This window comes from Schistocerca cancellata, chromosome 9 (genome assembly GCF_023864275.1).
Source record: "Schistocerca cancellata isolate TAMUIC-IGC-003103 chromosome 9, iqSchCanc2.1, whole genome shotgun sequence".
In the NCBI taxonomy this organism is placed as follows: domain Eukaryota; kingdom Metazoa; phylum Arthropoda; class Insecta; order Orthoptera; family Acrididae; genus Schistocerca; species Schistocerca cancellata.
In genome coordinates, this window is record NC_064634.1 from 64,729,570 (window position 1) to 64,752,502 (window position 22,933).

The 22,933-nt window shown below is 42.7% G+C and overlaps 1 long non-coding RNA gene across 1 annotated transcript in view; it reads left to right on the top strand.

Moving 5' to 3' along the window:
- Positions 1-1,096: 1,096 nt before the first annotated feature.
- The window catches only part of LOC126100305 (uncharacterized), a 43,332-nt gene continuing 21,495 nt past the window's right edge, over positions 1,097-22,933 (top strand). Inside the window, exons 1-2 of the long non-coding RNA XR_007522148.1 lie at positions 1,097-1,269; positions 1,366-1,400. This is a non-coding gene — a long non-coding RNA (uncharacterized LOC126100305). The remainder of the gene's footprint in view (positions 1,270-1,365; positions 1,401-22,933) is intronic.

A 22,933-nucleotide genomic window follows, 5' to 3' on the forward strand; every position in this document is an offset into this window, starting at 1 on the left:
ATGTTCAGTTTAAGAGAAGTGCACTGTAGATCATTTTTTTCTTTACAGTGGTAAAATTTTACTCTTGAGTATTTTATTACATATTTGTGACCACTGTAGTTGATCAAGGTTAACTTTTGCTGTTCCTTGTTAAAAATAATGAAACTGATTTTACAGATGTATATGTAGATATTTTAATTATGCTCTTTCATACAATGTGAGAAATTTAATTTTTAGGAAATTATGTTTCCAGAATTTATCTTTCACTCTGTTGTGGAGTTTTCACAGTTTATGAAACTTCCTGGCAGATTAAACTGTGTGTCAGACTGGACCTTTAATCCAGAGCATAGCCATTCACAGGCCATGCTTTTACCAATTGAGCTATGCAGCCATGACTCACGATCTGCCATCTCAGTTTCAGTTCAGCCAATACATCTCTCTCATACCCCTGAAACTGTACAGATGTTCTCCCGCAGACTTTGAAGAAGTAGCTGGTTAATCTGTGAGGATGAATCATGAGTTGTGCCTGATTAGTTCAGTCAATACGTGCATTTCCCACAAAAGGAGAGATTCTGTGTCAGAGTTTTCGTCCAGTACACCATTTTTATCTGCCAGTGAGTTTCAGGAAATAACATTTTCATCCTGTAGGTAGATTTCAAAAGAAAATGGTGTTCTGATATTGCGTGTATTTTATACAGTATTGGTTTCCAGTTGATGATATTCATCCCAGTACTCCATATTTCATTAGATCCCTGTCATTCTGTGGTTGCAGCAGTTTTGTCAGAAATCTTATCTCCAGACTGTTGACATTAAATTTATTTTCCATAAAGTGAGAAGGAGGTTGGTAACTGTGGCATAGAATTTTTTTGGAAGTTTAACTAGGACAAGTGTCACCTCAACAATTTTAAAAAGATTGTCTTGAGAATTTTGCTTTTTTTAGTGATACTGCAATGTTTGTGTCATATTAGACTCTCAACTGATAACTAATTATGAAAATCATTTATTTGGATTGCAGATTGATTGGAAGTGAGCTTTATCTTACAGGCGATCTTGGTCTCCAATAAATTCTCAGTAGTATTCCACGAACAGTCATCCAGCAGTCTTACAGAAACGATTAGCATGGTGCACGTCATGTATATGGAATCAACTGTCAACTCGTGTCACCAATTCAGCAGTTAGTCTGACTGGCCGATGACTGCATTACACAGTTGTAAATTCTGGGTGTTGCAGTTGTGTCTACAGTTTTTCTTTCTGCCTGTCTGTATTTACTACAAAGAATCGTTTTCATAAGTGAGTATTCATCAATGCATTTTGATAAATTGCATGGTTTGTTGGAATAATGGGTAATAGCTTTCTAATGACATATAATTATGTTGTATTTTGTAGAAATGGAATGGCCAAGGAATGCTACAAACGTGCAGGTCAGTCCAGAGGATCATTTACATAGAGGATACATTGAATTACAGTAAGATTTTGCAATGCTTTTGGCATGCCTTATGACCTAACAGCTTTGTGTTAATGTGTTGGTAAAATATAAATTTTGTCTGTCTGTCTGTGTGTGTGTGTGTGTGTGTGTGTGTGTGTGTGTGTGTGTGTGTGTGTGTGTGTGTGTTTCACAGAGTAACTCTGGAACACTTGGAGCACTGTTAATAATACACTGTCTACTCACAATTTACTATATGGAGAAAAAGTACTGCGGTTGCTTTGTCCCTTGAGGAGTTGGGGTGGAAAGGGTTTGAGATGTAACAATAATCACATACATTTAATATTACCACTGGCTCCATAATTTTTGTGGTACCTAAGCCAGTCTGTGACATTAAATACATTTTGACACTAGGGTTTGGGATGGGATGATGTGTAAAAGATTTATCTTATAGTCTGAAATAACATAGATTGCTACTCACCATGTAGAGAAGGCACTGAGTGGCAGAAAGGCACATTGAAAGAAGAGTGCTTGATTTTGTCAGCTGCTTGAATAAGTCCTCCTTCAGATATAGAAAAAATGTATAATAATGCACGTCACTCACGCATACACGGCCACTGTCATCTCCTGGTGCTGAGGCTCAACTGCCTTGGCAGTTATTTAATTGAGCTGTGAATATGAACCACTACTCTGTATAAATATTACGAAAAGGATAGTTGTTACTCAGCACCTCCCAGAGCGCCACCATCTGACCACAGAGGAGCACTCCCCTCAGGACTCAGTACCACCCAGGACTGGAGTAAGTGAAACTGGAGTAAGTGAATTACATTCTCCACCATGGTTTCGATTACCTCTTATCATGTCCTGAAATGAGAAATGCAGCAGCAGCAGCAGCAGTACATGTGTTGTGACTCACCGATCTTTCAAAGTCCCGCCGCGCAGTTACGCATGTCCTCCACATGCGACACTGTCTGCCAGCCGTGCAGCAGCAGCGCCACCTAAGCGGCCGCTAGACTCGGACTCAGTTATGATTTGACTGTTAAAGTGACACACGTCTTACTCTGTTTACTTGAACTGTGACTTTCATGTATTGCGTCGTCCTTGAAATATATTTGTTCAACTTGAAGTTATAACAGCATGTGGGGACATAATGGAGTGGTGGGGGTAAGGAGGAGGCGGGGGGGGGGGGGGAGGGGGAGGGATAAAGCAGGATAGAGGTGGGGAGGGGTAGGAGTAGCAGGATGGGGGTCGGGGATGATAAAGTGCTGCTTGTGGGTGACAGGGGCGACAGCGAGAGAGGGTAGCTAGGTGCAGTCAAGAGATTTGACAGAGGGAGGGGGCGGAGGGTAGCGGAAAAGGAGAGAAGTAAAAAAGACTGGGAATTAAAGAAAACTGTGTATTGCTGGGATGGGAACAGGGAAGGGGTTAGATGGGTAATGACAATGGCTAACGAAGGTTGAGGTCAGGAATGTAGGACATATTGCAGGGAGAGTTCTCATCTGCACAATTGATAAAAGCTGGTGTTGGTGGGAAGGATCCAGATGTCACAGGCTGTGGAGCAGTCACTGAATGCCCACCGAGCCTACACAATTTCCTCATCCATCTCTATACAACCCCTGCTCTTAACCCCTTGGCTTATGGCTCATATCCCTGTAATAGACCTAGATGTAAGATCTGTTGCATATATCCTGCCACCGCCACATGTGAAACCATTCATGCGATCTACAAGTTAAGCTGCAACCACTGTGCTGCATTCTACTTCGGCATGACAACCAACAAGCTGTCTGTATGCATGAATGACGGCCAACAAACTGTGACCAAGAAACAGCTGGACGACCCCGTTGCTGAGCATGCCGCCCAACACGATGTTCTTCATTTTAGTGACTGCTCCACAGCCTGTGTCATCTTGATCCTTCCCACTCACACCAGCTTTAATCAATTGTGCAGATGAGAACTCTCCCTGCAATATGTCCAACATTCCTGATATCAACCTTTGTTAGCCATTGTCATTACCCATCTAGCCCCTTCCCTGTTCCCATCCTGGCACTACAGTCTTCTTTACTTCTCAGTCATTTTTACTTCTCTCCTTTTCCACTACCCTCCGTCCCCTCCCTCTGTCAAATCTCTTGACTGCACCCAGCTACCCTCTCTCTATGTCGCCCCTGTATGCTCCCACAAGCAGCACTTTATCATCCTCCACTCCCATCCTGCTATCCCTACCCCTCCCCACCCCAGCCTTCTCGCTACCCCCTCCATCCCATTGCATCCCCATTATGCACTGCTGCTTACCATCTGGCTTCAGCTGTCAGAGAATGTGGTGTTTTGTGTGTGTGTGTGTGTGTGTGTGTGTGTGTGTGTGTGTGTATTTTTGACAAAGGTCTTGTAGGTTGAAGGCTCACAGGCTCACTTTCTGACAGTCTTTTTGTTATGTGTATCTGTGACTCAGACTCTCTGCTATAATGTGAGTAGCTACTATCCCTTTAATAATATTGTTATGTTCCATCCTGGTTTTCCGTTGATTGATTTAGCCACTACTTTGTGATTCACATTTTCTGAGACCTGGATCAACAAAATCTGTACTGACAGCTCTCAAGGAGCAAAGCATTTGATTTAATCTGTGTGAGCATTTCCGAAGCATATGTATGTCAATGCTACAGTTTTATCAGGATATGAGAAATTCAGAATGAAAACAGAAATGAACCAAACCTGCTTTCATTAATTAAAGATGTAATTTTGAATCCTTCAACTGGGGAAACTAAGAAGAAACATGGAATGCATCTGAAAGACTTTCACTCTCTTGACATACTGTTTGCCTCTAAGGTGGATAAAGTTCGACAGTGTATGGAAAGAATAGAGGGAGTTTGGAAGTAGACCTGAAATTCAGCTGTTAGCAGAATGACAATCATGCAAATTGACAATGAAGTACAGAAGCAGTTGATGAGTTTCTGTATTTAAGACAGCAAAAGAAAGTGACTGGATGGATAATAAAACAAATAATCAGAAGAGTGATTTTGGTAAACTAAATAGGAGTTCCAGAACAAAGCCTTTTTGTGTCGTATTGCCTGTGCAGTCCCTTGCCACTTATTTTCAATCATTTTTGTGTGCTCTCTCTGAGGCAAGGGACATAACAGTTGCCATACAGCCCAGATTGTTAGTCTAGCTGTGGATGCCTACAAATTGATAATTTTTGATGTTTTTGCATTTCTCATTAAGATTTTAGTATCTGTATCAGATCATTCTTACCAGGTAAGCGTGCCGCACATGGCTACCGAATCGATGGTCCAAATGCAGGACGTAGCCCATAACGAGGTGCAACATTGTCTGGCATTTTTTTGATAGCTGCTCTGGAGGTCACCTGACTGCCTCTGCCTGCAGAGAGATGCTGTAACCCCCCCCCCCCCTCTCTCTCTCTCTCTCTCTCTCTCTCTCTCTCTCTCTCTCTCTCTCTCTCTCTCTCTCACTCATAATTGCCATGTGCAATCGTCTGGCTGACTGTCTCTGTTATTGAATAATTGGCCTGAAAATAACATTGTTCCTATCAGACATCGTTTTTAACCTTTGTACACACCCCTATTTTGTAAATAATGTAATGTTGTGCTATAGTCACATTTAACAGCACAGCGTGTTTCTGTGGCATGCTGTTACATTTGGCAGTATTTGTACTGGATGGTCACATTTATTATTGTACTTCAGATACTCTGAAATGACCATTAGTTCGGGAAATATCAAATATGTTAAAAAATTAATTTCATGTTGGAAATACTGTTGTAAACATTTAACTTTGTTGAAGAAAGGTCCAGCAGTTATACATGTATTTATGGTAATGAACCAGGTAATCAAGTGTGTAAAGATTTAAAAAAAAAAAAATCACATTATCATTTTCTAGCTTCTCATTTGGCATCTAGTTTCCATACTATGTTCCATTCATGAAGCTTTCAAGTTTTTCGTATGTAGAAGCCCATTTAGTGACTTTTGTCCATTCTACGCCAGTGTGCAAAACTTGGACAAAAGAAACTTTCATATAACGTGTCACTGCCAAGTTATATAGCTCGATGAAACTTTGACCAAACATGAATGAAGTGCCACAGTGTAGTACAGGAGGCAACAGAAATGAGTATCCAATGAGATGAACAGAAATCACACTTTTATTCAAAGACAATAATTACGCTGAAGTCACCAAGTTTTATGATGGTCCCTTGGACATTACAAAAAGTGGGACATGATTCTTAATAGGGTGTGCGATCACTTCAGCCAGCAATGCATGCTCTGCAAAATGCTTCTATGCTGGCCACAAGGATGGTTAGAAGTTCTTATGTAGAGTGTTCCATTCCTCCACCAGGACACTTGCCGAAAGGTTGTTGGTGCATATGGACATGCAGCAGTTTGTCTCCCCAATACATCCCTCTCAAGCTCAATGGTATTTAACTCGGGAACAGGCAAGCCAGTCCATTCACAGAATATCCTCTTGTTCCAAGAGCTCATGCATGTGTGCCGTTCGATGCAGTTGTGCATTGTTATCGTAAAAATGAAGTTGGAGCTGAACTGACCCCTGAAAAGATGCACATGTTTAAGGAGTGCAATGTTTCAATGTTACACAGTGAGTCTACTGTGTTCAAAAATTTGGGGATCAGTACACTTGTGCAACATTATGCCTCTTAACACCATAACATCTGGACTACAAAAACAATCATGTCTGACAACTTTCCTGTGTAGGTTGTGTGTTACCACCCCCCACCATATGAGGGCATGCCCAGAATGACTACTCAGACTGAATCTGCGTGAAGAGTACCTGACCCCACTCTTCATTCACACAGTCCTTTTGCACTCGACATCGTTGCAACCAATGCTGCCGATAGGAGGGTGTTAAGAGAACGCAGTGTACTGATCATCAAGCAATTAAAACCACCCCGTGCAGTCACCGTGCCACTGTGGAGTGATAGAGTGTATGCCTCGGAGACCTGTTAAATCTGGTTGTTAATGCACCAGCTGCTTCGTATGGGTGACTTCTTGCCTGTTGCAGCGGTCATCTGCTGGAGTAGTTGACTATGGTCGACCATCTCTTTTCTTTTGGATAACAGTGCCTGTGGTTTGTAACACTCCCCATACATCTGAAACAATGATGTGAGCAACACCGAACCCATGGTGCTACACTTGTCAAGCTTTAACCTTTGTACAGTTTCCCAATGATTATTTCACTTTTACTGTCCCATGTAGCACTACAGTTATGCTGACCTCATTCTATATGGTGTACAACTTTCTGTGAATGACTGGGAGATGAGAAACGCCCTGATGGTCCAGGTGGAGAAGGTGCAAGGTGTCCTGCCACAATGCAGATAGGATCACAACTCTGGGCATCAACTGTCCAGTAGCCAGCAGTAACACACCACAAAGAACTGAGAGATGTTGACAGAGAGCAAAATAATTATGCAAATGATCCTATGCTCAGCCAGCCACGGTGGACAAACTGAACAGTCTAACATAAGATAGTATTGGCCACGACAGCTGCTGAAATCTAAGAAATCATCATCATCATCATCATCATCATCATTTAAGACTGATTATGCCTTTCAGCGTTCAGTCTGGAGCATAGCCCCCCTTATACAGTTCCTCCATGATCCCCTATTCAGTGCTAACATTGGTGCCTCTTCTGATGTTAAACCTATTACTTCAAAATTATTCTTAACCGAATCCAGGTACCTTCTCCTTGGTCTGCCCCGACTCCTCCTACCCTCTACTGCTGAATCCATGAGTCTCTTGGGTAACCTTGCTTCTCCCATGCGTGTAACATGACCCCACCATCTAAGCCTGTTCGCCCTGACTGCTACATCTATAGAGTTCATTCCCAGTTTTTCTTTGATTTCCTCATTGTGGACACCCTCCTGCCATTGTTCCCATCTACTAGTACCTGCAATCATCCTAGCTACTTTCATATCCGTAACCTCAGTCTTGTTGATAAGGTAACCTGAATCCACCCAGCTTTCGCTCACATACAACAAAGTTGGTCGAAAGATTGAACGGTGCACAGATAACTTAGTCTTGGTACTGACTTCCTTCTTGCAGAAGAGAGTAGATCGTAGCTGAGCGCTCACTGCGTTAGCTTTGCTACACCTCGCTTCCAGTTCTTTCACTGTGTTGCCATCCTGTGAGAATATGCATCCTAAGTACTTGAAACCGTCCACCTGTTCTAACTTTGTTCCTCCTATTTGGCACTCAATCCGTTTATATTTCTTTCCCACTGACATTACTTTCGTTTTGGAGATGCTAATCTTCATACCATAGTCCTTACATTTCTGATCTAGCTCTGAAATATTACTTTGCAAACTTTCAATCGAATCTGCCATCACAACTAAGTCATCCGCATATGCGAGACTGCTTATTTTGCGTTCACATATCTTAATCTCATCCAGCCAGTCTATTGTTTTCAACATATGATCCATAAATAATATGAACAACAGTGGAGACAGGTTGCAGCCTTGTCTTACCCCTGAAACTACTCTGAACCATGAACTCAATTTACCGTCAACTCTAACTGCTGCCTGACTATCCATGTAAAGACCTTTAATTGCTTGCAAAAGTTTGCCTCCTATTCCATAATCTTGTAGAACAGACAATAACTTCCTCCTAGGAACCCTGTCATATGCCTTTTCTAGATCTATAAAGCATAGATACAATTCCCTGTTCCACTCATAACACTTCTCCATTATTTGCCGTAAGCTAAAGATCTGGTCCTGACAACCTCTAAGAGGCCTAAACCCACACTGATTTTCATCCAATTGGTCCTCAACTAATACTCGCACTTTCCTTTCAACAATACCTGAGAAGATTTTACCCACAACGCTGATTAAAGAGATACCTCTGTAGTTGTTTCAATCTTTTCTGTTTCCATGTTTAAAGATTGGTGTGATTACTGCTTTTGTCCAGTCTGACGGAACCTGTCCCGACTCCCAGGCCATTTCAATTATCCTGTGTAGCCATTTAAGGCCTGACATTCCACTGTATTTGATGAGTTCCGACTTAATTTCATCCACCCCAGCCGCTTTATTGCACTGCAATCTATTGACCATTTTTTCCACTTCCTCAAATGTGATCCTATTTCCATCATCATTCCTATCCCATTCTACCTCGAAATCTGAAACATTACTGATCGCATTTTCACCTACATTGAGCAACTCTTCAAAATATTCCCTCCATCTGCCCAAGGTATCCTCAGGATTCACCAGCAGTTTTCCTGACCTGTCCAAAATACTTGTCATTTCCTTCTTACCTCCCTTTCGAAGACTGCTAATTACACTCCAGAATGGTTTTCCAGCAGCTTGACCCATAGTCTCCAACCTGTTTCCAAAGTCTTCCCACGATTTCTTCTTGGATGCTGCAATTATCTGTTTGGCTTTGTTTCTTTCTTCAACATAACTTTCTCTGTCTACCTGGGTTCTGGTATGTAGCCATTTTTGATACGCCTTCTTTTTCCTTTTACAGGCTGCCTTGACTGTATCATTCCACCAAGCTGTTTGCTTCATCCTACTTTTACACACTACTGTTCCAAGACATTCTTTAGCCACTTCTAGTACTGTGTCCCTGTACCTTGTCCATTCCTTTTCCAATGACTGTAATTGACTACATTCAACTAACTGGTACCTTTCTGAGATCGCTGTTATGTACTTGTGCCTGATTTCCTTATCCTGAAGTTTCTCCACTCTTATCTTCCTACATATGGACCTGACCTCCTGCACTTTCGGCCTCACAATCCCAATTTCACTGCAGATTAAATAATGATCAGTGTCATCAAAGAATCCCCTGAATACACGTGTGTCCCTCACAGCCTCCCTGAATTCCTGATCTGTTATTATATAGTCAATGACAGATCTGATTCCCCTGCCTTCCCAAGTATACTGGTGAATATTCTTATGTTTAAAAAAGGAGTTTGTGATTACTAAGCCCATACTGGCACAGAAATCCAAGAGTTGTTTCCCGTTCCTGTTGGCCTCCATATCCTCTCCAAATTTACCCATAACCGTTTCATACCCTTCTGTTCGATTTCCAATCCTGGCGTTAAAATCACCCATGAGCAGAACACTGTCCTTGTCCTTTACTCTAACAACTACATCACTGAGTGCCTCATAAAAACTATCCATCTTATCTTGATCTGTCCCTTCACAATGCGAATATACTGACACAATCCTAATTTTCTTGCTAGACACTGTCAAATCTATCCACATCAGTCGTTCATTTACATACCTTATTGCAACTACGCTGTGTTCCATTTCTTTCCTGATGTAAAGCCCTACACCCCATTGTGCTATTCCTGCTTTGACTCCTGACAGGTAGACCTTGTATTCTCCCATTTCCTCTTCTTTCTCACCCCTTACCCGAATGTCACTAACAGCTAAAACGTCCAGCCCCATCTTACTTGCAGCCTCTGGCAGCTCTACCTTCTTCCCAGAGTAGTCCCCATTGATATTAATAGCTCCCCATCTCATTACCATTTGTTTGCCACGTCGTATCTTAGGAGTCCCTGGTTTGTCAGTTAGAGGTGGGACTCCGTCACCTCCAAAGGTCCGAGGCATTTTGCTCTGATTGTTGCTAGCATCATATATAAAGTACCAGGGAAGCAGGTTGCTAGCCTTACTTGCCCCGAGTCCCATTGGGTTTTACCCCTAACGGCTGAGGGACTAACCAGTGGATTTGGTAGTCTTTGCCGTATGAGCACGACTCAGAATATGTCCGCGATGCCCAGCCTTATTCCATAGTAGCTGGTATCCCGACTGTCGGGACCACTTACTTGGCCACTCATACGTTGCCCGCGGTTCGTGAACTAGGACATGACTACAGGAACCCACACCATGAACCACTGGTAATGGAAAAACTATCCACAGTGTTTTTGGCTTTGATACGTAAATGGAAACGCAACAGTTCCGGCAACTGAGAAAGAGAATCTGCATTAGTATTTTGTGCAGCAGGATGGAAGTGAATCTTGTAGTTGTAGGGTGACAAAAAGAGTGTCAAGCTTTGCAGGCAATGGGCCACATTGTCAGGAAGACACCAAAGGATGGGAAAGGGAAACTGGAGGTTTAGAATCAGTAATCAAATGAAATTTAGAACCATAGAGGGTAACCATGAAATTTTTTGAGTGGGTACACAACACCAGAGGCTTATTTTTGTACCTTGGCATAGTGCTGTCGTGTCTGATCGAGTTTTGGAAGGGTATGCAATACGACGTTCGGAATCGTCATATTTGCACACAAGAATGGCACCGAGGCCATACTGGGAGGCATCTGTGGCCAAAACGAGATGTTGGCTCGGTTGGAAGGTAGCTGGTAACTGAGCAAGTTGCCAATATAATTTCGAATTAAACAGCATAAAAGCATTCTCACAAGCGGACAACTATTGAAAAGAAACACTAACACATAAGAGAGTATGAAGGGACTGAACCACAGTGGCCACTTCAGGAAGAAATTCATGGTAGTATGCAATCTTTCCAAGAAAGTCCTGCAACTCTTTGACAAGGGTTGGGCACAGCAAAGCTGTAATGGCATCGACGTGCTGACGTGCAGGCTTGATGCCAGTACGTGAGCCTTTAAAACCGACATAGACAATACACGTCTGAAAAAATTGTGATTTGTTCCAGTTACATTTCAAACCTTCAGCCTGTGGCACGATGAACAAGGCACAAAGGTTCTGCAAATGTTCATCTGTTGAGGAACTGGAGACCACAATATCATCCAGGTAGTTAATACACCCCAGCACAGAGGCTGTAAGTTGATCCAAAAATCATTGCAAAATAGCAGGAGCACTAGCTACCCCGAATGGCAGGTCCTGATGTCAGTATAACACAAAAGGAGTATTCACTATGGGGATACATTTGGAATCATCATCCAGAGGCAGTTGCAAGTAGACTTCTGACAAGTGTACTTTGGAAAATATTGGCCCCACCCCTGCCCAGTAATAAGTACCGACAGTGCGCCTCCGTAGCGCAGCGGTAGCATTACCGCCTACCACGCAAGTGGGCCTGGGTTCGATTCCCAGCATTTTAATCACCGTCACCATTGACACGCAAGTTGCCGAAGTGGCGTCAACTAAAAACACTCACAATTCGGCAGCCGAACTCCGAAGGGGATATCTCCGCCAATAAATGGCATATGATCATTTCATTTTCAGTGCCAACAAATGAATCGGGGGGTTACATTAAGGCACAGTGTAACCGTGAAGTGATCCATAATCACTTCACGACTGGAGTGGCCAAGAGCCCATCACACCAGCTTATCACTGCTGTCAGGCAGCCTCTTTAGGCCAGCCTCGGAGGTGTGCACTTACCATGTAGGGTAGTATGTGTAAGTAGAAATATTGCACAATAATGTTGTATGTTAATGTGAATTGTGTAGTGTGTTATTTATACATGGAGATGCATGCAGATAATGTCATGCTCTTCCAGACTTGTTTTTCAGGTGCTTGAAAATGACTTATGAACGAAATCAGTTAATCACACAATTTAAATAAAAAATGTCTACATTGCAGCCTACTATATACCATGTTTGCTTTTATAAAGATAATTTTGTAGATGCCAAATTGTATAGTCTGTGTGTTTATGTTGTAGCTGAGGGTAGGTACCTTAAAAAGCTGTTTATGTAAATATCCCCTTATCATGCCCTTAAGACATCTCGAACTTGAAGCAACAATGTTTATTTCAACACCCCTCAAGTTTCCTCATCTTTTGAAGTTTCCTCGTCTTTTGGAGTTTCCTCGTCTTTTGAGGTTTCCTCGTCTTTTGAGGTTTCCTCGTCTTTTGAGGTTTCCTCGTCTTTTGAGGTTTCCTCGTCTTTTGAGGTTTCCTCGTCTTTTGAGGTTTCCTCGTCTTTTGAGGTTTCCTCGTCCTTTGAATCACAATTAATTAAATACTACAATATGACTCTCTCATTGCTGTATCTGGCTGTTTACACCCTCTGTACCTTCTCATGTACAAATGGCTAAGCAGTCCATTGGTACCTGATGTACGGGAGGAGTGCATTGATGATAGGCCCTCTGTGCAAGTTAGATGAAGGATGCACAAAACAGAGTCAACACTATAAGGTGCATGTGGTTGTGAAGCTTATTGTTTTGGTTGTATACTGCTGCCGCTCCTCCCGATATTGCTGTTAATGCGAAAGGCTTTGTTCTACTGAAACAGTTCCCTCTTGTGTGTCTATTAACCAGTTTAAGAGTAGGATTAATCTAGGATAAACATTTCATTCAGGTAGGTCAGATTTCTCGCTGGAAGGTTTGCTAGTGTCTTCTCAGGCCAGTACAACTGCAGCTGCCTGATGTTAAACTTGGTTTCCCCTGTAATATAGGCTGACAGGTGAAAGGTCTGCATGCTATGTCGCAGTTCATCTTGTTAATAATTACGCCACTCCTGTTCAGTTCCAAACATATGGCTCCCACAAACTTACCTTGCCGTAGCAGTTCGCTACTACAACTTTCACACTGTTTACAGAATAATTCAAGTATGAACTGGCTTGCTGAAAAGAGGGTAAAGGCTCCATGATATTGCATGGACAATCCTGACCTCTGCCTTACCTAAATACAATTGCTTCTTGCATGTATCAGTACATGTACATTCTGCCTGGGACAGGCAGGTGGTGAACCTCTCTCTCTTACAATGTTTAGAGTTCAATTAGTGATATCACCACATGTCTGCCACCATCTTCTGTGACCAACAGTACCTCCTGTGTCTTTCCTTAGACAAACTTCCTCAAGGTCATCCACCTTAGTGAGTATGTATTTGTGGTGTAACATTTGAATTGGGCTCGTTTGTTGCTAATCGAAAATTGTATTAAAATATAAAATCATGCTACATCTGCCCTGATCTCAACCACTGTTGTAGTATTACTATGGTAGATTTGACTTGCCTGGTGCAACTATGCGACCACAAGTTCCAATTCCAGCAGCAACGTCTTCTGCACTTTCCACAGGCCTGCCAAGAACTGATTCAGCATTATAGAGCTGGACTTGGCTGCCCATGTGCCATATGTAAGACTGCTTCCTGCAATTCTGTTACCACTATCTCTGCATCCCACAAGCTATCAGCCAAAGATTACAAAAATCTTGCTACTGCCATTCTCCTATTCAAAGTGTCCCATCCAGGCCTGTGTAACTTCCACGTCTCACTTCACAGTATTCACTGTCTTCTTTAGCAGGTGCGTTACCTCTGTTGCTGAACTTCGTAATACCCTTGTGTTGTTCATTAACCCTCCCCTTGTGTTGTTCAGTACCCCTTGTTCCAAACTAATTAACTGTGTTGTATGCCATTCCATGGTGATCTTGCTACATCACTCTCTCTCTCACTCACTCACTCTATCGTACCATTCAGTTCCCAGATGTCCCTAACATCCGCAGTCCTGAAAACTGTTTTCAGTAATCTACCCTCCTGCTTCTAACCAACCTAATTTACATAGCAGTAGCATGCATTACTCTTCTTCCACTATATTCTACATTTGCCCTTGCAGTTGCTCATATGACTGATGCAATTTATCACACTCACTCATCATTTTCTTCAGAATATCTTTTCATTCCATCTTCCTCTGTAATTCTATAAACACCTCTTTCAAAAGTCTCATCTCATTATCCTTTCCCCAAGCATTTGGGGTCAGCTTCAGAGCCCAATGGCTCATGAGTACTACATCCTCTTGCCTTTGAAAAGTACTCCGGTACCTAATAATAGTTCCCACACAACTTCTGTCCACTCATGGTGAAGTTGTGCAGCACTGCCAAGATAAGGACTCCCCTCATCTTTACTTTGAACCTGTGGCAACCTGAGAATAGGGAACACCATCACTCCCCTCACTCCTTTGAAGCATCTGCTGTCTTTTAGACGTACAAAAAGAAAACTCAACAGCAAAATATTTAGCTTACACACAAAAGAACATAGAAGTATAACACTACATGTGTTATGAACAAAAGTCCTCCCTCCTATCCTCTTCCTCAGCTGATAGGCTAATCACTTATGCTTCCAAATAACACATACATTCAAACTGAAATGTTAACTACTTTCTCCTACTTCCTTGGTCTTAATCCATTCTCCTGTATGGATCATGCAAGGTTTCTGCACTTTCTCTTCTTCCTACCACTATGGCTTTACCATCAGTAGAAGATGACACTCATTTCAATGCACCTGGAGCATCTTGAAATGGCTTCAGACTACCAACATGAACAATAGTTGTATGAGTCAGTAACTGGAGCTATAGTGGCCAGCACGAAAATAGGAATTCAAGGTCATCTTGCCCTCTTACAGCATTGCCAGTTCTTTTTTTTTTATAGCGATAATTTCAAATGTTTGTAAAAATTTAAAAAAATTGGGCAACTATTTTTAGTCTGGAATATGATGGAGTACTTCGCAAAAGAAAATTCTCGCTAGCTGCTAGGAAAAAACCTGAAAACTAATGTACAAGAAATTTTGGAGGAAAATAATTTTTTACTTCAACCTTTGGCAGTAATAGAATCACTAATGTAATTGGACTGAAAAAAATATGAACATCCTCAAAGTTTACAGATGCATATGCTGCATCTTTTATTTTGGAAACATAAAAGTATTCTGGGATAAAAAATAAAATATTATAAGAGGTGTGATACTGTGACAACTGCGTAGTGAAAAATGTAGTCGCTGATGAATTTTCTTTCTGTAGGACTGTGAAGAAACTTCCCATGAGAAAGTTGTTAAGAAAACTACAAAATTATTTTTGGTAACATTTCGGACATCATTATTGTATCGTATTGCATACAGAGGCAAATTACTTTTGTGATATTCCGTGCGCAGCAGTGTGCGAGTCGTAGGCCGTTGCCAAGAGTTTTGTGTGGACGGCTCGCTTTAATATGACCGAGAATATTTCCTACTTCCCGAAAATATTTTATTGGCTGCTAATACATATCCTTCATCATTGCATCCGCCACTCAAAACACCATTATACGCTACGCAAAAGTAACTGTAGTTATTTTGAAGCCAATATTTTCACTGCAGCTGAGCAAAATGTTTGTTCGAAAAGTTTTGTGAAACCCAAGTTTTATCTCAATTTGCTGTAAACCTATTATTCTCAACATGCAATACGTGCTTGGTACACAAAAACCTCGTTCTTACTACTGCAATGTCCCTGTCTTGCGTTACAAAGTTCGTCCATCATTACAGTTTCTGAATTAAAATCCAAGTGGGCGAAGAAGACAGTGCATTGAAGTGACTGACCAGAATAATCAGTTTTATCACGGACATTACCCTGTATTTCTCTAGCCATTGGATACTATCCTCTGTCATACTAAAGTAATACAGTTCTATGTTCTAGCTTTTCGTAAAGTCGTCAAATATCATAGATTTCTACACTCTTCTTGGAAAATCAAAATAGGTGCTGGGAATGTTCTGATGATGATACCACACTGTGTGTGTGTGTGTGTGTGTGTGTGTGTGTGTGTGTGTGTATATACAGGGCTATTACAAATGATTGAAGCGATTTCATAAATTCACTGTAGCTCCAATCATTGACATATGGTCACGACACACTACAGATACGTAGAAAAACTCATAAAGATTTGTTCGGCTGAAGCCGCACTTCAGGTTTCTGCCGCCAGAGCGCTCGAGAGCGCAGTGAGACAAAATGGCAACAGGAGCCGAGAAAGCGTGTGTCGTGCTTGAAATGCACTCACATCAGTCAGTCATAACAGTGCAACGACACTTCAGGACGAAGTTCAACAAAGACCCACCAACTGCTAACTCCATTCGGCGATGTATGCACAGTTTAAAGATTCTGGATGCCTCTGTAAGGGGAAATCAACGGGTCGGCCTGCAGTGAGCGAAGAAACGGTTGAACGCGTGAGGGCAAGTTTCACGCATAGCCCGCAGAAGTCGATGAATAAAGCAAGCAGGGAGCTAAATGTACCACAGCCGACAGTTTGGAAAATCTTACGGGAAAGGCTAAAGCAGAAGCCTTACCGTTTACAATTGCTACAAGCCCTGACACCCGATGACAAAGTCCAACGCTTTGAATTTTCGGCGCAGTTGCAACAGCTCGTGGAAGAGGATGCGTTCTGTGCGAAACTTGTTTTCAGTGATGAAGCAACATTTTTTCTTAATGGTGAAGTGAACAGACACAATGTGCGAATCTGGACGGTAGAGAATCCTGACGCATTCATGCAGCAAATTCGCAGTTCACCAAAAGTTAACGTGTTTTGTGAAATCTCACGGTTTAAAGTTTACGGCCCCTTTCTCTTCTGCGAAAAAGAAGTTACAGGACACGTGTATCTGGACATGCTGGAAAATTGGCTCATGCCACAACTGGAGACCGACAGCGCAGACTTCATCTTTCAACAGGATGGTGCTCCACCGCACTTCCATCATGATGTTCGGCATTTCTTAAACAGGAGATTGGATAACCGATGGATCGGTCGTGGTGGAGATCATGATCAGCAATTCATGTCATGGCCTCCACGCTCTCCCGACTTAACCCCATGTGATTTCTTTTTGTGGGGTTCTGTGAAAGATTCAGTGTTTAAACCTCCTCTACCAAGAAACGTGCCAGAACTGCGAGCTCGCATCAACGATGCTTTCGAACTCATTGATGGGGACATGCTGCGCTGAGTGTGGGAGGAACTTGATTATCGGCTTGATGTCTGCCGAATCACTAAAGGGGCACATATCGAACATTTGTGAATGCCTAAAAAAACTTTTTGAGTTTTTGTATGTGTGTGCAAAGCATTGTGAAAATATCTCAAATAATAAAGTTATTGTAGAGCTGTGAAATCGCTTCAATCATTTGTAATAACCCTGTGTATAATATATATAGATGATTTGACTTACCAAACGAAAGCGCTGGCACGTCGATACACACACAAACAAACACAACCATACACACAAAATTCTAGCTTTCGCAACCAATGGTTGCCTCGTCAGGAAAGAGGGAAGGAGGGGGAAAGACAAAGGGATTTGGGTTTTGAGGGAGAGGGTAAGGAGTCATTCCAATTCCGGGAGCAGAAAGACTTACCTTAGGAGGAAAAAAGGATGGGTGTACACGCGCCCCCGCGCGCGCGCGCGCGCGTGCCCACACACACACACACACACACACACACACACACACACACACACACACATCCATCCGCACATACACGGACACAAGCAGACATTTGTAAAGGCAAAGAGTTTGGGCAGAGATGTCAGTCGAGGCAGAAGTACAGAGGCAAAGATGTTGTTGAAAGACAGGTGAGGTATGAGCGGCGGCAACTTGAAATTAGTGGAGGTTGAGGCCTGGCGAATAACAAAAAGAGAGGATATACTGAAGGGCAAGTTCCCACCTCCCTAGTTCTGACAGGTTGGTGTTAGTGGGAAGTATCCAGATAACCCAGACGGTGTAGCACTGTGCCAAGATGTGCTGGCCGTGCACCAAGGCATGTTTAGCCACAGGGTGATCCTCATTACCAACAAACACTGTCTGCCTGTGTCCATTCATGCGAATGGATAGTTTGTTGCTGGTCATTCCCACATAGAAAGCTTCACAGTGTAGGCAGGTCAGTTGGTAAATCACGTGGGTGCTTTCACACGTGGCTCTGCCTTTGATCATGTACACCGTCCGGGTTACAGGACTGGAATAGGTGGTGGTGGGAGGGTGCATGGGACAGGTTTTACACCGGGGGCAGTTACTAGGGTAGGAGCCAGAGGGTAGGGAAGGTGGTTTGGGGATTTCGTAGGGATGAACTAAGAGGTTACGAAGGTTAGGTGGACGGCGGAAAGACACTGTTGGTGGAGTGGGGAGGATTTCATGAAGGATGGATCTCATTTCAGGGCAGGATTTGAGGAAGTCGTATCCCTGCTGGAGAGCCACATTCAGAGTCTGATCCAGTCCCGGAAAGTATCCTGTCACAAGTGGACAAGTGGGGCACTTTTGGGGGTCTTCTGTGGGAGGTTCTGGGTTTGAGGGGATGAGGAAGTGGCTCTGGTTATTTGCTTCTGTACCAGGTCAGGAGGGTAGTTGTGGGATACGAAAGCTGTTTTCAGGTTGTTGGTGTAATGGTTCAGGGATTCTGGACTGGAGCAGATTCGTTTGCCACGAAGACCTAGGCTGTAGGGAAGGGACCGTTTGATGTGGCAGCTGTCATAATGGAGGTACTGTTGCTTGTTGGTGGGTTTAATGTGGACGGACGTGTGAAACTGGCCATTGGACAGATGGAGGTCAACCTCAAGGAAAGTGGCATGGGATTTGGAGTAGGACCAGGTGAATCTGATGGAACCAAAGGAGTTGAGGTTGGAGAGGAAATTCCTGAGTTCTTCTTCACTGTGAGTCCAGATCATGAAGATGTCATCAATAAATCTGTACCAAACTTGGGTTGGCAGGCCTGGGTAACCAAGAAGGCTTCCTCTAATTGACCCATGAATAGGTTGACGTACGAGGGGGCCATCCTGGTACCCATGGCTGTTCCCTTTAAATGTTGGTATGTCTGGCCTTCGAAAGTGAAGAAGTTGTGGGTCAGGATGAAGCTGGCTAAGGTAATGAGGAAAAAGGTTTTAGGTAGGGTGGCAGGTGATCGGTGTGAAAGGAAGTGCTCCATCGCAGCAAGGCCCTGGATGTGTGGAATATTTGTGTATAAGGAAGTGGCATCAATGGTTACAAGGATGGTTTCCGAGGGTAACAGATTGGGTAAGGATTCCAGGCGTTCGAGAAAGTGGTTGGTGTCTTTGATGAAGGATGGGAGACTGCATGTAATGGGTTGAAGGTGTTGATCTACGTAGGCAGAGATCTACGTAGGCAGATATATTTTTCCCACGTGGAATGTTTCCCTCTATATATATGAACTGCATTACCCTTACTATGAAACAGCCACTAAATCCTTTTATGAAAAAAAGGAGTTAAATTTCGGATGTACATGTAAACCGAATGCAGTAAGATTATATCTGAATGTAAAGACATTCGATATAGGTTTTTAGGAAAAACTGTTGTTAATTAATGCAAAATTGGCAATCTTATTTTAATCGACAGTTACTGTCAAGTAAACTGATCGCCACCACTTCTGATAAATTTATCAGACATCTACTGTAAGGGAAAAACATTCGCAGTATGTCCTCTATAACTGAAATGAATAGACAAACATTTAAATCAGGACAGCTTTTTAGGTAGATGGCACTTACCTAAACTGAAGGATCTTCTGGCTCCATGTCTTCAGATTCACTGTTGCTTGTTTCGGCCAGGTGTATCAGCACAGATTCCACTATGGTGTCTCTTAAACCCTGGTTTAATAAATCAGTTTCTTGCAATGCTTCTGTGTGTTTTACACACCTCTCCCAGTCCTGCTGAGTAACATTGTCAAGAGCTTTGTGTGTTAGCTTCTCGACATCAGCAAGTTTGAAAGTAGTATTTCTTTTCACTACTTCTTGCTTTAGTTGGGCCCATATCAATTCAATGGGATTATACTGGCAGTGATATGGTGGTAGACGTACCCCTTGGTGTCACATTTTGTTTGCCAGTGGATCTAATCCGTAAGTCTTTTTGCCACCTCCGATTTCTTCCTTAGGCAGAAGTGCAGTCTTTGTTTCATCAACTCATTCTTTCTCTTTAACCATTCCATAATATCTGCCTTGCACCAATTTGAACATGGCAGCTTTTCTATCTGAATGGAGTGGTAGCTGGCATTATCCATCACGATAATTGACCCTTCTTCCAGTGCAGACAGCAGTTGAATAAACCAATTCTTAAAAACTTCTCCATTCATTTCTGAATGGTAATCGAATTGGCAAGAACTTTTCCCACCACAAAAAACAAGTTTGGCCCCCCTGTGGTTAATGAACCAGTGTGGTCAATCGTTAATCAGCCACCTCTACCTGTAGGCACTTTCAAACTGCCGTTTCCTTTGGAGTCGTGTCATATATACTTATTGGTGTGGTTCTGTGAAACCCAAGTTTCATCCAAGTACCCTACAGGCCTGGTGTCTTCAGCATGCAAGGAGTGCATTGTATGTAAAAGCTTTGCTCTTGCTGCTGCAATGTCTCTGCATTCCATTAAGAATTTCCGTCCGTCATTACACTTCTTGAATCGGAAACCAAGGGAGCGGAGAAGAAGAAGAAAGGAGGTCTCTGAGCTTGAGTAATTTATTTTTTCACGGAGGTCAGCCTGTATTTTTTTAGCCTTTGGATACTCTCCTCTGTCATAATATCCAAGTACAGTTCTATGCACGAGCTCTTTGTTAAAATCGTCAAAGTCAGTTGATTTCAATTCATGTTCGTATCCCTTTCTTGGATAATCGAAACACTCATTCATGTTTGGAGATTCTTCCAATGACAAAGATTTGGTAATACAGCCTACAGTTGACTTGGAGGCACCACATGCCTTAGCAGTAAGTTTATAAATTTTGTGCAAAATTTAAGTTATTCCTTGCTTCTTCATTGTTGGCCAGACCAGTAAAAAACTTGAGTACATTCGATATGATAATTTTTGATTGTTTATGAATGTCTTTCTGCCCTATACACACACCGACCGGAGGAGAACTAAAAGTACTCCTACATTCCAGAATGAGATTTTCACTCTGCAGCGGAGTATGCGCTGTTACGAAACTTCCTGGCAGATTAAAACTGTGTGCCGGACCGAGACTCGAACTCGGGACCTTTGCCTTTCGCGGGCAAGTGCTCTACCAACTGAGCTACCCAAGCATGACTCACACCCCGTCCTCACAGCTTTACTTCTGCCAGTACCTCATCTCCTACCTTCCAAACTTTACAAAAGCTCTCCTGCGAACCTTGCAGAACTAGCACTCCTGAAAGAAAGGATATTGCGGAGACATGGCTTAGCCACAGCCTAGGGAATGTTTCCAGAATGAGATTTTCACTCTGCAGCGGAGTATGTGCTGATATGAAACGAGGAGACAAGGTACTGGCAGAAGTAAAGCTGTGAGGATGGGGCGTGAGTCGTGCTTGGGTAGCTCAGTTGGTAGAGCACTTGCCCGTGAAAGGCAAAGGTCCTGAGTTCGAGTCTCGGTCCGGCACACAGTTTTAATCTACTCCTACATTGTTGTTCACCACCGAACACACGTCAAAGCACCTTTCTAAAGACAGTAAGACATTGCGATCAGATGTGACCACTCGATATAGCACGGTAACAAGGAGCTTTCAGCTGCTCTGACCTACTGCACCATAACGATACCTACATGGCAACAAAGCTGAGGGATGGGCGAATCACAGCCCCTGCTGGTGGCAGGCAGTGGCAGTGACCTTGAGGACTCTACTTTTGTGCTGGCCACCTTAGTTGTTTACCAGCGATGTTTCAACCACATTATAAAGCATGTAATAATGAGTTACAAATTTCTTAGTCTAAACTTTTGGAATGTATGTGTTTAATAACATTACCCACTGACCAACTTTATACTGTGGTAATCTGCTCTCACAATTTCCCAGTCACTCTTGGCATTCCAGGACTCTTGTGTTTGCTCCCTGAACACACCTCCAAATATCTCCTCTATTGTTTTCATGAAGTCCTTGACGGAGTCTCTGTCCTTTCCAACTCTTGGCCTTATTTTGTCAAACAGCCACTACATAGGCCTATGCCTCCCATAAACTACCCTAAATTGACTTTTGAGTTTACATTCTTAAACTAAGAATAAATACACATCCTGATCATTATGATGCGCATTCACAGAATGGTTCGGTATTCTTCAGACTGTGCGATTCACCCTCTATGTCCTACGATTAGCCCTAGGATGCCATGCTAATCTTTAATTACATGGCTGCTTTAACGAATCTGACTTAAAGTTTGTCTCTGCTCAGTGGACATCATTTCTGGCTTTCCAGATTTGGACACCCAGCTATTGGCCAATGTTTGTTGCCACCTGTTTGTTAGGTACTGCCATCGTTTCTCCACAGATAGAAAAATGATAAGTAATAGTTAACACTAATTCCCAGATGTAGCCCTATTGAATGGCCTGAGGATATCCAACCGAATCATTTTAAAATGTTCGGTTGTTCCTGGTAACCTCTGCAAAAGTAATAACTTGTATCTCATATCTGGCCATTGCACACAATGTACACAACCCCTTACATTTCAGTCCACATCTTTTTTCTGGTTTCCACAAGTAGTGTTACGCTACTCACATATTTGTAATCCTACAGACCCATGTCTTAACAATGTGTGGCCTTGCATTTCTTTCAGAACTTCCTCTTTTAGCTTTGCTGGCACTACATCCTGGGCCTCAACCTCCTTGTCTAACACATTAACCACCCATCCCACACAATGATTTGTGGCTGTAGGTCATCCAGTGGTAGGGTGATGGAAGAAGGCATGTAGGTACCTATCTGTGCTGGTGGGCTTTCTATATATTCTATGGCCAAGTTTAACATCGGGCTTTCGGTAAACTTCAACATTGAGGAAAGGTAGCACTCCATTCTTTTCTGTTCCATAGTAAATTGGAGTCTGCTGTGCTGGATGTCTGCTGCAATAGGCGAATCCTTAGTCCCTCTCAGGTTCATTACCAGCAAACGTGGTCGCTATCTAAGGCCTTCTAACATTCTGATGACTTAAAGTGTGAATGTGTATGTGGCTTATA